Genomic DNA, 13,913 nt, shown 5'->3' with positions numbered 1-13,913 from the left:
CATCCATAGGCTATAATGGCCATTTTTAGCGCAAAACGTGCGCATATGTGCGCATGCGCTTTTTTGCAGGGCCAAAAAATGCAACATGCTGCGTCTGGAAAATACAAACGCACACCCCAAAAAAACGCAGCGCATGAAAATCGCATACATGCGCTTACAAGCGCGCAGGTATGCGCACCCATGTTAAATATAGGGGAAAAAACGCATGCGCACATGTGCGTTTTTTTCCAGCGCTAAAAAACGCAAATGTGAAACCAGCCTTAGACTGTTTTTTTGTGAGATGCTGTACTACATGTTAGTGGTACAATTTGGTCGATAAGATTTGCTTTTATTTATTAAAACAAAAAAAATTGACAAGAAATGTGAAAATGTTACAATTTTCAAACTTTTAATTTTTATCCCTTTAGAACATTTAATTATATCACACAAAATAGTTAATAAATATCATTGACCACATGTCTGCTTCACATCAGCATCATTTTTTGAAACATATATTTTTGCTAGGAAGTTAAAAGCATTACAATTTATTATCATTTTCTCAGTTTACCACTTGAAGTGAATTTGAGGGGCCTACGTGATAGAAAATACCAAAAGTGATACCATTTTAAAAACTGCACCCCTCAAAGTGCTCAAAACCACATTAAAGAAGTTTATTAACCCTTTGGGGGTTTCACAGGAATTAAAGCAATGTGGAAGGAAAAAATGAACATTTTACTTTTTCCCATAAAAATAATGCTTTAGCTCCAAATTGTGCAACTTTCAAAGGGTAACAGGAGAAAATGGACCTCAAAATATGTTGTGTGATTTCTGCTTAGTAGGCTGAGAGAGTGCCAACTGAATTATGGAGCGCAATTTTTGCTGGAATAGATTGCGGAATCCATGTCACAATTGAAGAGTGCCTGACATGCCAAAGAAGCAGAAATCCCTACAAGTGACCTGGGTGCAGTGATCATATTTACACCACTGATGTGTCTCAGAATTTTATACCATTGGGCAATGATGAAAAACTAATTACATTACAGAAGGAGGGGACATCTGGATTTGGGAGCTCAGAATTCACTGGATGCTTTTGGGGAGAGTGAGGAGACATAGCGCTTTTCCAGACCTTTTGTACTACCAGTAAGCTGGAAGCCCCCTATATTTCCATTGACAGATGAACCTGAGTGGGGAATTGCTTTTTTGTGGATTCAGTTGAAGCTTTTATTGGGAACATTTTACATAACATTTAGCATCACATTTATCCTGCGCCCTTATCTGAGCACTTACATCAGTAATTTTCCATCTAAATCAGAAATACATTCACTATAATGAAGCAACAGCAGGAGAGGGAGGACTGGGAGCTTGCATCGCATCCAAATGGAAAGCCACCCTGGGCTGAGTTCATTAATCCACAGATGGGTGCACGAATTCGCTGGTGAACACAACAGATATCCAAATAGAGAAGAAAGTTTGTTCGGCACACCAGCATAAATGAAAAACCTTTATTAGGCTATGTGCACACGTTGCGGATTCTGCTGCATTTCCGCAGCGTTTTAGGCCCTGCGGAAACGCAGCAGTTCCGCAGACATGGTACAGTACCATGTTAGCCTATGGCATTTCAAATCCGCTGTGCTCACGCTGCGTTTTTTTCTGCGCGGTTTTGCTGTGGTTTAGAAACCGCAGCATGTTAATTGTTTGTGCGGATTCCGCAGCGGTTTCACACCTTTAACATAGTAGAGGTGTGAAACCGCAGGGCAAAACCGCAGGTCACTTTACCTTACCCGCAGGTGAATCCGCAGCGTGTGCACATAGCCTTAGGCTAATATGTCATATTTAAAATGCAGAAAAGCACCTGACGCGTTTCCTGTGCACAAAGGCACCCTTAGTCATAGGTAAATATAAACAAGATACATAGAAAAATATATACAGGTTACAAACCAATCACAAAGCTTGCAATTAATTACAAAGAGTGGCAACACATGAAAGAAAGAGTGACCGTTTCTTTGCAACGATACAGATCATTCCAGGATTGAAGTTCCCAAGAAAAGAAAAAAAAAAAGAAAACAAATTAAATAAATAAATCATACAATCAAACATATAATTAGCCGATATTAGACAGATCATACTTGAATTTTATACAACTGGAGAATTTAACTATACATAGAAAATGTTTCCTACAATAATATAAATGGATATATCTAAAACTAATTAGATTACTCCTAAATGATCTCCAATGGAAAATGGCTTTTCAGCACAGAAATAAATGGTTCCATGTGAAGGGTGTGAATGAGTGCCTACGAACAATATATAGAATTAGTCAGAATCAGAAGCAATTTTTTATACATCAAAAATAATTTATAGATACGCAGGAATAAATGGTTCCATGCAAGAGGTGTGAATGAGTGCCTACGAACAATATATAAAATTAGTGACAATCAGATAGAGTTTTTAGCACATAAAAAGTAAGTTATAGACACATAGCAATCAATGGTGGAACTTTTCATGGAATTCATGCCGTTGGAAATTAAGAAGCATATGAAAAAACAATGCATAATTCCTTTCAAAATCAATAAATGAATATAATAAATACATAATCCCTGGTAATAATATAAATAAATAAAACCAATAAAGATAATATAAATATAACCATAATTAAATACTATAAAAAACATTCTACTCTACTGAAAGTAGTTGATAACCATATAACCATTGGAGATCATTTTGGAGTAATCTAATTAGTTTTAGATATATCCATTTATATTATTGTAGGAAATTTGTCATGGTCACGTGTGTCGGGACGCAGATGATACCGCAAGGCGGACCCATAACACACGTGACCCTGGATACACCGCCTCCAGTAGGGCGCATTTAAATAATAAAACGTGCAGGTGGATACGCCGCCTCCACCTGGCGAATTTGGGTATTACACGTTATACATACAATAATCAAATGATAAAGGGGGAACCTGGGAAACTTTAACAATGGTGGGCCCTGCGATAGGGAATGGGGACATGGAGACCTCCTAAGCTCCCCTGAGCCAGTGTCCCTGCACTCCTTACATTCCCTAAACAGGCTCCGCACCTGTCGCCGCACGCGTACCTTAACGCCCTTGCTCACCCTGACCCTAAACCCTCACTAGGGAATGGGTCGGTGCGGAGACTAATCCCACCACTGCACTATTAACACACATGAGGAAAGAGACAATACAGGGGAAACACCACTTAGCTTTGCTCTGTTGCGTGCGCTCCTAGCAACAGAGCCCTCCACCTGAGTGCATCTTCTCCTCCACATGGATCCATCACCATAACAGGATCCTTCACCTTAGTGCAACCTTGGAGCAGAGTCCACCACCAGTTGCAGCTGCTTAGAACCAGAGTCCCAAGGAAGAGTTCAGCTTCTGACACGAAGTCGAGCATGCTTGAGTCCAGCTCAGCGGCCAAGTCCCACATGGTGAGTGCCACTCTCCATAGTCGCCACTCCACCAGCCCATGCAGACACTTCCCGCTGACACCATCACTGCGACTCCACCACGCCATGCCAGCCCTTCGTCCAGACACCATAGCTGACACTCTTCCCCCCTGGCTGAGCTGCGCAGGACTCCTCACCAGCTCCATCCTTCCTCCAGGCTCTCTCACCTCAGAATGAACACAAACTCACAATATCACAGGCCGTGATTGCACACCTCTAGCACACCTTTATAGGGTGTCACACCTGATACCTAATTAAGTGCACAAAAACCCAAAGTGCAATACCACAACCACCACCGGGGACAGTCAAAACACCTTTGAACTTAACCAAAGTAAAAAAAGTTCACTTTGTGCTTTTAATACCGCCAGATCCAACACTGGATCATGACAAAATTTTTTTATATTTACAATTAAATTCTCCAGTTATATAAAATTCAAGTATGATCTGTCTAATATCGACTAATTATATGTTTGATTGTATGATTTATTTATTTAATTTTTTTTTTTTCTTTTCTTGTGATCTTCAATCCTGGAGTGATCTGTATCGTTGCAAAGAACCGCTCACTCTTCCTTTCATGTGTTGCCACTCTTTGTAATTAATTGCAAGCTTTGTGATTGGTTTGTAACCTGTATATATTTTTCTATGCATCTTGTTTTTATTTACCTATGACTAAGGGTGCCTTTGTGTACCGGAAATGCGTCAGGTGTTTTTCTGCATTTTAAATATGGCATATTAGCCTAATAAAGTTTTTTCATTTATGCTGGTGTGCCGAACGAACTTTCTTCTATAATGAAGCAACAGCGTTACTCTGGACTCCTTCTGGCCTCTGTGCAGCCGTGTCCTTCTTTTCAGAGGGGCACAAAATTGTAACTGTCCTCACTTTTATGCACGCTTAAATACACGGATATCACTGAATCATACAGACAGAGTCCACAGTGCCTCCATCTGCCTCATTATTGGTAATCTTCCACCGGAGGTTCCGTCTAAATCCCGTATTTCAGAGATTCACACAGAAACCCTGAAGAATTGGTTTTATTTATTTTTTTACGCCATTGCTCCTGCGGTATAAGTGATTAGACGATTTTATTCTTCAGTTAGCTACAATTACAGTGATACCAGATTTATATAGTTTTTTATACTTGGCTACTATCACACACTGAAAAACACTTTTTTATTCAAAACCCCATATTTTGAGAGCTATAATTTTTCCAAATTTCAGTTGACAGTCCTGTGAGGGCTTGTTTTATGCAGGATGAGTTGACGTTTTTATTGGTACAATTTTCAGGCACATGACATGTTTTGATCGCTTTCTATTCTGATTTTAGGGAGGCCGAATGAGCAAAAACCAGCAATTAAGGAATAGGTTTTTTTTTATGCTGTTTCGTGTGTGGTAAAATTGATAAGGCAGCTTTATTCTTCGGGTCACTACAATTACAGCAATACCACATTCTTATAATCATTTTACATTTTGTCTCTTTTTTTGCACAATAAAAACTATTCTATAGAAAAAAGAATTGTTTTTGCATCGCTCTATTCTAAGTGGTATTTCTCTGCTTATGATGCTGTATAGCAGCTTGTTTTTTTGCGGTATTAGATGACATTTTCATCTATATCCTCTTTATTTCCATTCCACTTTTTGATCGCGTTTTGCTGGCAAATATAATGAAAAGGCATAGTTTTTTTGCCACGCTTTTTCTTTATTTTTTATATGGTGATTACTGAAGGGGTTAAATAGTGTGACATTTTTACGAACGTGGCGATACCAAAGCTGTGTAGTTTTTTTGTTTTTACATAAACATATCTATTTATTGGTATAATATTTTTCTTTTTTTACATGTATTTTGTGATATTTTAAAAAAATATTTTTAAAGTTTGTTGTTACTTTTTTACTTAGTTCCTCTATGGTATTTTAACTTTTATTGCTGTAATCACTGGTATAATGCATTGCTATGCACCAGCTCTGCAATGCATTACACCTGTAAGTATTACACTGGCAGAAGCCACTTAGACCATGCTGCTAACATTTGTCTAAACAGGTTTCTGTAGCTGGCAGACCTGGAGGTCATCATGATGATCTCAAGTTGCCATGACAACGATCGGGTCCTTGTGATGACGTGGCAGGGGGCGCCGATCAGACCTAGAGGGAGGCCCTTCTCTATCCTAGCCTCACAATTGCTACGATCATGACATTTATGGGGTTAAACAGCTGGGGGCTTTGCTATGACAGTTGCGGCTCAGCTCTCATGTAAGCCTAGCTCCCGGCAGCGATCGTGCGGGCACAGCTCCTGTATTTGCACTACAACTATGACGTAACTATACGTCAAAGGTTGTGAAGGGGTTAATATCAATAGTCTCTACTGTCTAATGCATTATACAGTTTCCGAGGGTTTCTGACTATCTTTTTATAGCCGGTACAGAGCAGTCAGCAGTACTATCATTGCCATTTAAAACACTCTCACCCTGATAGAAACCCAAAAGACCCCACTATAGGTCAAAGAAATCATGTGACTATTAGGGCTTGTTCAGACGAGCATATTACATGGATGTGTGCTCCATGGAGCGCACCCCGAAAGCACGAGCACTCACTACACCTAATTTGCCAATGCACATGGCCAATTTTCCAAACAGACCAACAGTCTGTGTGGTAAAAAATTGCAGCAACAGATGCGTAAAGATAGCAGCCAGGTCCTGCACACGGAGCGACGCACAGAGCCAGTCATGTCCGCAATTAGCGATGAGACTTGCCTGAGCTTTAGTACAGCATTGTCATTATCATTTCTTACCTTCTGAAAATGTGTAAAAGGGCAAAACATGATGGCGCCATCACAACTTCTGTTTAGTAGCAGATCGTAGAACATTAACGTTGGCTATAAAATACACATTGGTGATTTCCTTTGCAGTATCTGCGAATTTTGTAATCTCCAGAAATTCTGTCTGTTTATTCAGGATGTGGGCAAAAGGCAAATATATATATATCAGTCTATTCTCATGTCATTATGGAGAGAAGGGACAATGCTTCAAGGTTAATTGCATGTTTCATTAAACCTAGACTCCCAGTGCACCTCAGGATGATTGGCACCTCAGGAGAAAACCTAAGAGTGAAACACGTCTTCACCTTCCTAATTGTTTTTTTATAGCTGTAGACAAAAAGATGTGAATGCTGTCCAGCATTGGCCACAAAATAAAAGTATTTTCTTTTCCAAAGATTTTATTTGGATTTTAAAATAACAGGCAAGAATACGGAGTAAGGGCAGGAGAGGAAGGAGGGGGGGGAGAGGATAGGGATGGGGAGGGAAAGAAAAAAAAAAAAAAAAAAGGAGGGACATAGGTAAAATAACAATGCAACAATATAACAATATAACAAGAGTGATATTACACTTATAGGGTACATAATGCCCAGGTCACTGGGGGTGTAAAAGGTATAAACAAAACGGCTGCGAACAAACGCATAACGAGAGAATGTAGGCCAATTAAGGCCAATCATAAGTGAGCAAATATTTAACAAGGATTAGTAGACGAAATATACAATTAAATGGTAGCGCCTAGAAGTTGGTGGTGAGAGAAATTAAGTTATAGGGGACGGAAAGGCCTTGTCCCATTTGTTCCATTTTTTATAAAAATTTTCCAAACTGATTATTAATCAGAGCAAAATTCAGTTCATGTGCTCTATGTTGCTGGACTAGGTGGAAGATAACCTCTGGATTTGGGAGTATTTTGTTTTTCCAGTGGAAAGTGATGAAATTTTTTGCTACAAGACAAAGATGAATGAATATGGGTTGGAGTGCCAAGTCTAGTTCGTCTAGGTTAAGGGAAAGAAGGGCCATTTGAGGGGTGAGGGTTAAAGTTTTGTTAGAGAGTTTATTGAGAGAGGTAGAGATCCAAGACCAGACTGTTTTGACTCTGGGACATTCCCAAAACATATGCAATAGGTCTCCCTTGAAGCCGCAGTCTCTCCAGCAAAGGGGTGAGGATGAGTTTGAAGGACCGGAGTGTGCTAATTTTGCCGGAGTAAGGTACCAATTACTAATAGTTTTAAAGTATGTCTCTTGAAGTGGAAATGAGATTGTGGAGTTGTACGTTTTGGAGAGAGCCTCTTTCCATTGTTCAGGAGAAAAGGTGGATTTTAGGGTTTTTTCCCAGGTAACCATATAAGGGCTTTTTGACAAACTGTCGTCGTTGTTGAAGGAGTCATAGAGAAAGCCATGACTCCAAAAGATTTTATGATGAGGATTGAGTAAGACTTTTATGGAAGCGTGAGTAAAGTTCATTTTTGACTTAAGAAAAGCGAGGACATTATCTTTTAAGAGGATGAATTCTAAGAATAAGGAATGAGGGACGTTAAAGTTTTTTCTTAGCGATGCAAAGTCTACGAAATTGGAGCCGTTGTGGATATCTCCCAATTTTGTGATTTTTAATTCTGGCCAAATAGTAGGGAGGGTTACGTTAGAGAGGCTAAAAATAAGAGTAAGGGGTATGTTTTTTAGAATGGGGAATTTGTGTGTCCGTCTGCTTGGTTTGGAGAATTTACACCAAGCTTGAGCAATGGCCAGGAATAGAGGGTGAGCGTTAAAGTTAGGAAGATGATTTGAGATTGCTTGAGTGATGATGTTGCTTAACTGTTTACCATTATTTAAAAATAGTTCCAAATCAAACCAGGCCGGAGGTTCACGTTGGGAAATCCAATGGACACTTTGTTTAATCAGAAGAGTTTGATAATGGGCAATAATGTTGGGAAGGCCCATCCCCCCATTCCCTTTTTTCCTGTGTAATGATGAGGAAGAAGGTCTAGCTTTTTTTCCTCCCCACAGGAAGGTTTTGAACAAAGATTGGATAAAATAAAAGTATTTTCGTTCATGAAAATGGGTGAGACCTTTACCTTAAAATCTTACCTCAACTGCGGTTTTGACTTTGTGATTTTTCTAATCCAACCCCTCTCCTGTGTGCCCATGACAATCCCCACCTTTCTGGTTTATTAAGTTAATCAAAGTATACAATTCACCTTATTCTTCTGTGTACTCGCTGCTGCTGTATATTCTTCTGTCTAACCAAATTTATTTTCTGCCATCCAAATTTGCTAATCACTGAGCTCGTCGGTCCAGCACTCCTCCACAACAGCAATGCGGGGTTGTGTTTGTTGCCTGCTGCAGACAGATCACTGATGTTAAATTGCAAATGCTGCTCTGTTTATGATTAAGCAGGTGCATGGATACAGTAACGCAGGGAATGCAGAACAAGGTCTAACACAGTGCGGTTTAATTTATAACAATAGTGAACTACTCGCAGGGAGATAACAGTTAAAGGGAATCTGTCCCCCCTTTTTTGAGATATTATATAATGATATCATTCAATTGTGTGTCACATAAGGATTCTCTAAGTACTTTTGCTTCCCCCTGACCCCACACCTTTCATGCATAAATACCTTTTTTTATATCGGTTCAGATGTATGTAAACTGCCACGGTCCGGTCCGATGGGCGGAGCTTATTCAACTGCTCCCCCCCTCCCTGTCTTACCCTACACAAGAAGAAATGCATAGAGCAAGACAGGGGGGGGGAGCAGGTGAATAAGCCCCGCCCATCGGACCAGACAGCAACAGTTTACATACATCTGAACCGATATAAAAAAGGTATTTATGCATGAAAGGTGTGGGGTCAGGGGGAAGCAAAAGTACTAAGAGAATCCTTATGTGACACACAATTGAATGATATCATTATATGATATCTCAAAAAAGGGGTGACAAATTCCCTTTAATTAACAGTAGAATTATGATATAACATAATAGTCTTATTATTAATCTTCACTTATCATGACTTCTCTGTCCTTAACCGCATGCAGTCCGATTAGAGCTGTAATACTGTCAGCGGTCGGCACGGCGTCATCAGTCGCAACTTGTCAACAAACGGTCCAGCTTCTGGCGGCAACGGGCGGTCACCGGTTTTCCCTGCTGAGCCCCTAGTCCATCAATCTGTAACGCTGAGATGGGAAGTGCCATAGAAGTCACTGCCCGGTGCATTCTCCACTGGACGCCTGCCAAGGAGGGGGAACACACCTCATGATCCTGCACATGGTACACTCTTCTCAATGCGAGCACCGTACAATGTTTGGCTGAGTGCCCGACACCCTGCACACTCACTGACTATCCGGGGATCCTCACATAACCTATCCTGGGTAGTGGCTCCATACTCTCTCCCTCGCTGCGGAGTACGGTACACCTCTGCTTCATCTCCCTGCAGGCGGGAAACTGAATTGTTTTCCCTCCTTCCTGCTCTCTCCCTGGTCTCACCATGCCTCCTCTCACCAGGTCATGAGCCCTGTCCGGTTCCCCATTCTTTTCCCCCCCAGAAACACAGGACTCCACCTCGACAGATCTGGACCCGGCATTGCACAGGTACCCGCAGCCCGGTCTTCCTCCTTACATATGCATATAGCAAAAGAAAATCCTCTGAAATATATATGTAGAGCTGCATTTGAAGTTTCACATCCAGGACTGTCACCAGGAATTTCAGGGACTCAGGGATTGCATAAAAGTGCTGTTGGCCACAGTTTGTGCACTTCTGAAAAGAAGGACAATGCTGAACAGAGGCCAAATGGAGTCCAGAGTGACTTTGCTGCCTCATTATAGTGAATGGATCCCTTGGGGGTTTCATCTGAATCATGTTATTTGGAGATTTAGATGTAAACCTCGATGTAACTGCTCAGATAAGAGCGTAGGATAATTGTGATCCCAAACGTTGTATTAAATGATCCCAATAAAACCTTCAGCTCAATCCACAAAAAAGCAAGTCCTCACTCAGGTCCGTTATTGTTACGCACAGTGTGGGACGACTAAGTGCAACACGAGGGGGAGAGGGAAAAGAAGCCCAAATGCAAGGGAAATGGGGAGTGGAGACCCCTAGGCAAATATAATAGCACCCTGTCTCCCCTACCATCCCTATATTGGTTCCACACCAATCGCCGAGCAGGAACCTAAGCCCTATATATCCCTAGAGCTAGGCCCTGAATAGGGAATTGGGGGATAAGCATCGGTCAGTCCCCACAGTACATTAAAGAGAAGAAAGGAGACACATAAGGGGGAAGCAACTGTCCTCCAACAGCTCCAGAGAGCCCAAGCAAGGGAAAATGTGAATATCGCTGGTGACTCCCTGAAGCAGACTGAGAGTCTATAAACACCCACGTCCAGGTGTCATTTAGAGCAGGAGGGAGGTTGCCACTGGGTCCAAAACTCAGAAGGATTAAGAAGGCGTCGGCAATGCCAAATGCAGAGATCTTCTGCAGCTAGATGCAGAGCATCTGTCTGCAGCATATTACTGTACACACCTGTGACAGTCATCTGTTAACAGAAATATACACTACCGTTCAAAAGTTTGGGGTCACCCAGACAATTTTGTGTTTTCAATTAGCACTCATAATTTTTTTAATCAAATGAGTTGCCAAATGAATTTAAAATCTAGTCCAGACATTGACAAGGTTCGAAAAAAAGATTTTTATTTAAAATAATAATAATTTTCTCCTTCAAACTTGGCTTTCGTCAAAGATTGCTCAATTTGCAGCAATTACAGCATTGCAGACCTTTGGCTTTCTAGCTGTTAATTTGCTGAGGTAATCTGGAGAAATTTCATCCCATGCTTCCAGAAGCCCCTCCCACAAGTTCGTTTGACTTGATGGGCACTTTTTGCGTACCATACAGTCAAGCTGCTCCCGCAACAGCTCAATGGAGTTGAGATCTGGTTAGACTGTGCTGACCACTCCATTACAGATAGAATACCAGCTGCCTGCTTCTTCCCTAAATAGTTCTTGCATAATTTGGAGGTGTACTTTGGGTCATTGTCCTGTTGTAGGATGAAATTGGCTCCAATCAAGCGCTGTCCACAGGGTATGGCATGGTGTTGCAAAATGGAGTGATAGCCTTCCTTATTCAAAATCCCTTTTACCTTGTACAAATCTCCCACTTTACCAGCACCAAAGCAACTCCAGACCATCACATTACCTCCACCATGATTGACAGATGGCCTCAGGCACTCTTCCAGCATCTTTTCAGTTCTGCGTCTCACAAATGTTGTTCTGTGTGATCCAACATCTCAAACTTGGATTCATCTGTCCATAACACTTTTTTACAATCTTCCTCTGTCCAATGTCTGTGTTCTTTTGCCCATATTAATCTTTTCCTTTTACTAGCCAGTCTTAGATTTGGCTTTTTCTTTGCCACTCTGCCCTGAAGGCCAGCATCCCAGAGTCGCATCTTCACTGTAGACGTTGACACTGGTAATTTGCGTGTAATACACTTCATGACAGAAGTTACGTTGATTATCCATGTTATGTAAATAAAAGCTTATTACCTGATGTTATATTCATCCATTGGTTGCATAAATTATTCTTTTGAAAGCTGAAACCCTCCAAAATGTGGTTTCGGTTAAGAAAATAAATTGTCATCAATACAGAAATATTGATCATTTAATGGACACCAATAGGGTCAGATTTTGGCAAGACAAAAGTTTTGTCGGCCACAGAAAGTCATGTGATATTCAAACAAATAATTAACTTAAAATACAAATATATTATTATTATTATTTATTATTATAGCTCCATTTATTCCATGGCACTTTACATGTGAGGAGGGGTATACATAATACATACAAGTACAGTAATCATAAACAATACAAGTCACGACTGGTACAGGATGAGAGAGGACCCTGCCCGCGAGGGCTCACAATCTACAACGGGATGGATGAGGATACAGTAGGCGAGGGTAGAGCTGGTCGCGCAGCGGTTTGGTGGATCAGTGGTTACTGCAAGTTGTAGGCTTGTCGGAAGAGGTAGGTCTTCAAGTTCTTTTTGAAGGTTTCCATGGTAGGCGAGAGTCTGATATGTTGTGGTAGAGCGTTCCAGAGTAGAGGGGATGCGCGGGAGAAGTCTTGTATGCGATTGTGGGAAGAGGAGATAAGAGGGGAGTACAGATCTTGTGAGGATCGGAGGTTTCGTGCAGGTAAGTACAGGGAGACTAGGTCACAGATGTACAGAGGACTCAGGTTGTGGATGGCTTTGTATGTCATGGTTAGGGTTTTGAACTGGAGTCTTTGGGTAATGGGGAGCCAGTGCAGGGATTGACAGAGGAGAGAGGCCGGGGAATAGCGGGGGGACAGGTGGATTAGTCGGGCAACAGAGTTAAGAATAGATTGGAGGGGTGTGAGAGTGTTAGAGGGGAGGCCACAGAGCAGGAGGTTGCAGTAGTCAAGGCGGGAGATGATGAGGGCATGTACTAGGGTTTTTGCAGATTCTTGGTTGAGGAATGTACGGATCCGTGAAATATTTTTGAGTTGAAGTAGGCAGGAAGTGGAAAGGGCTTGGATATGTGGTTTGAAGGAGAGATCAGTGTCAAGGATAACCCCGAGGCAGCGAGCTTGTGGGACTGGAGAGAGTGGGCAGCCGTTTACTTTAATGGATAGGTCTGTTGGGGGGTCACGTGAGATGGGCGAAAGATGATTAATTCTGTTTTGTCCATATTAAGTTTTAGAAATCTAGCGGAGAAGAAGGATGAAACAGCAGACAGACATTGAGGGATTCTGTTTAGTAGGGAGGTGATATCTGGTCCAGAGATGTAGATCTGTGTATCATCAGCATAGAGATGATACTGAAAGCCATGAGATCTATGAGCTGTCCAAGGCCGAAGGTGTAAACGGAGAAGAGCAGGGGCCCTAGGACTGAACCTTGCGGGACTCTGACGGATAGGGGGCGCGGTGAGGAGGTGGTGTGAGAATGGGAGACGCTGAATGTCCGGTCTGCTAGGTATGACGCAATCCAAGATAGAACCAAGTCTGTGATACCAGAGATGAGAGGGTCTGTAGTAATAGGGAATGTTCCACTGTGTCAAAGGCAGAGGACATTTCCAGGAGGAGGAGGACAGAGTAGTGTTGCTTGGCCTTGGCGGCTAGTAGGTCAGTGGTGACCTTAGTTAGGGCAGTTTCAGTGGAGTGGTGTGGCCGGAAGCCGGATTGCAAGTGGTCAAGGAGGGAGCAAGAAGAGAGGTGGGAGGATAGTTCAAGATGGACGTGATGTTCCAGTAGTTTTGAGGCATAGGGGAGAAGTGATATAGGGCGATAGCTAGATACAGGGGATGGGTCAAGAGAGGGCTTTTTGAGGATAGGTGTGATTGAGGCATGTTTAAAGCTTGAGGGGAAAACACCAGTTGTTAGTGATAAGTTGAAGAGATGGGTTAGGGTTGGGATGAAGACTGTGGTGAGGTTTGGGATGAAGTGGGATGGGATCGGGTCAAGTGCACAGGTAGTGCGATGTGATCTTGAGAGTAGAGTGGAGAGTCGATCTTCTGTAATGGTGGAGAAGTTGGTTTTGGGGGAGGAGGGCAGGTAGGAGGAAGGGCACTGGGGGTTGTTGACCAAAACTGTCTCTGATGTTATCAATCTTCTCCTTGAAAAATGAGGCAAAGTCTTCAGCTGAGATGAGTGGAGAGGGA

Source organism: Dendrobates tinctorius, unplaced genomic scaffold (assembly GCF_039654945.1).
Source record: "Dendrobates tinctorius isolate UK_male_01 unplaced genomic scaffold, ASM3965494v1 ptg000044l, whole genome shotgun sequence".
NCBI classification, from domain to species: Eukaryota; Metazoa; Chordata; class Amphibia; order Anura; family Dendrobatidae; genus Dendrobates; species Dendrobates tinctorius.
The sequence above is the reverse complement of the archived record's forward strand: the minus strand, read 5'-3'. Positions refer to the sequence as shown.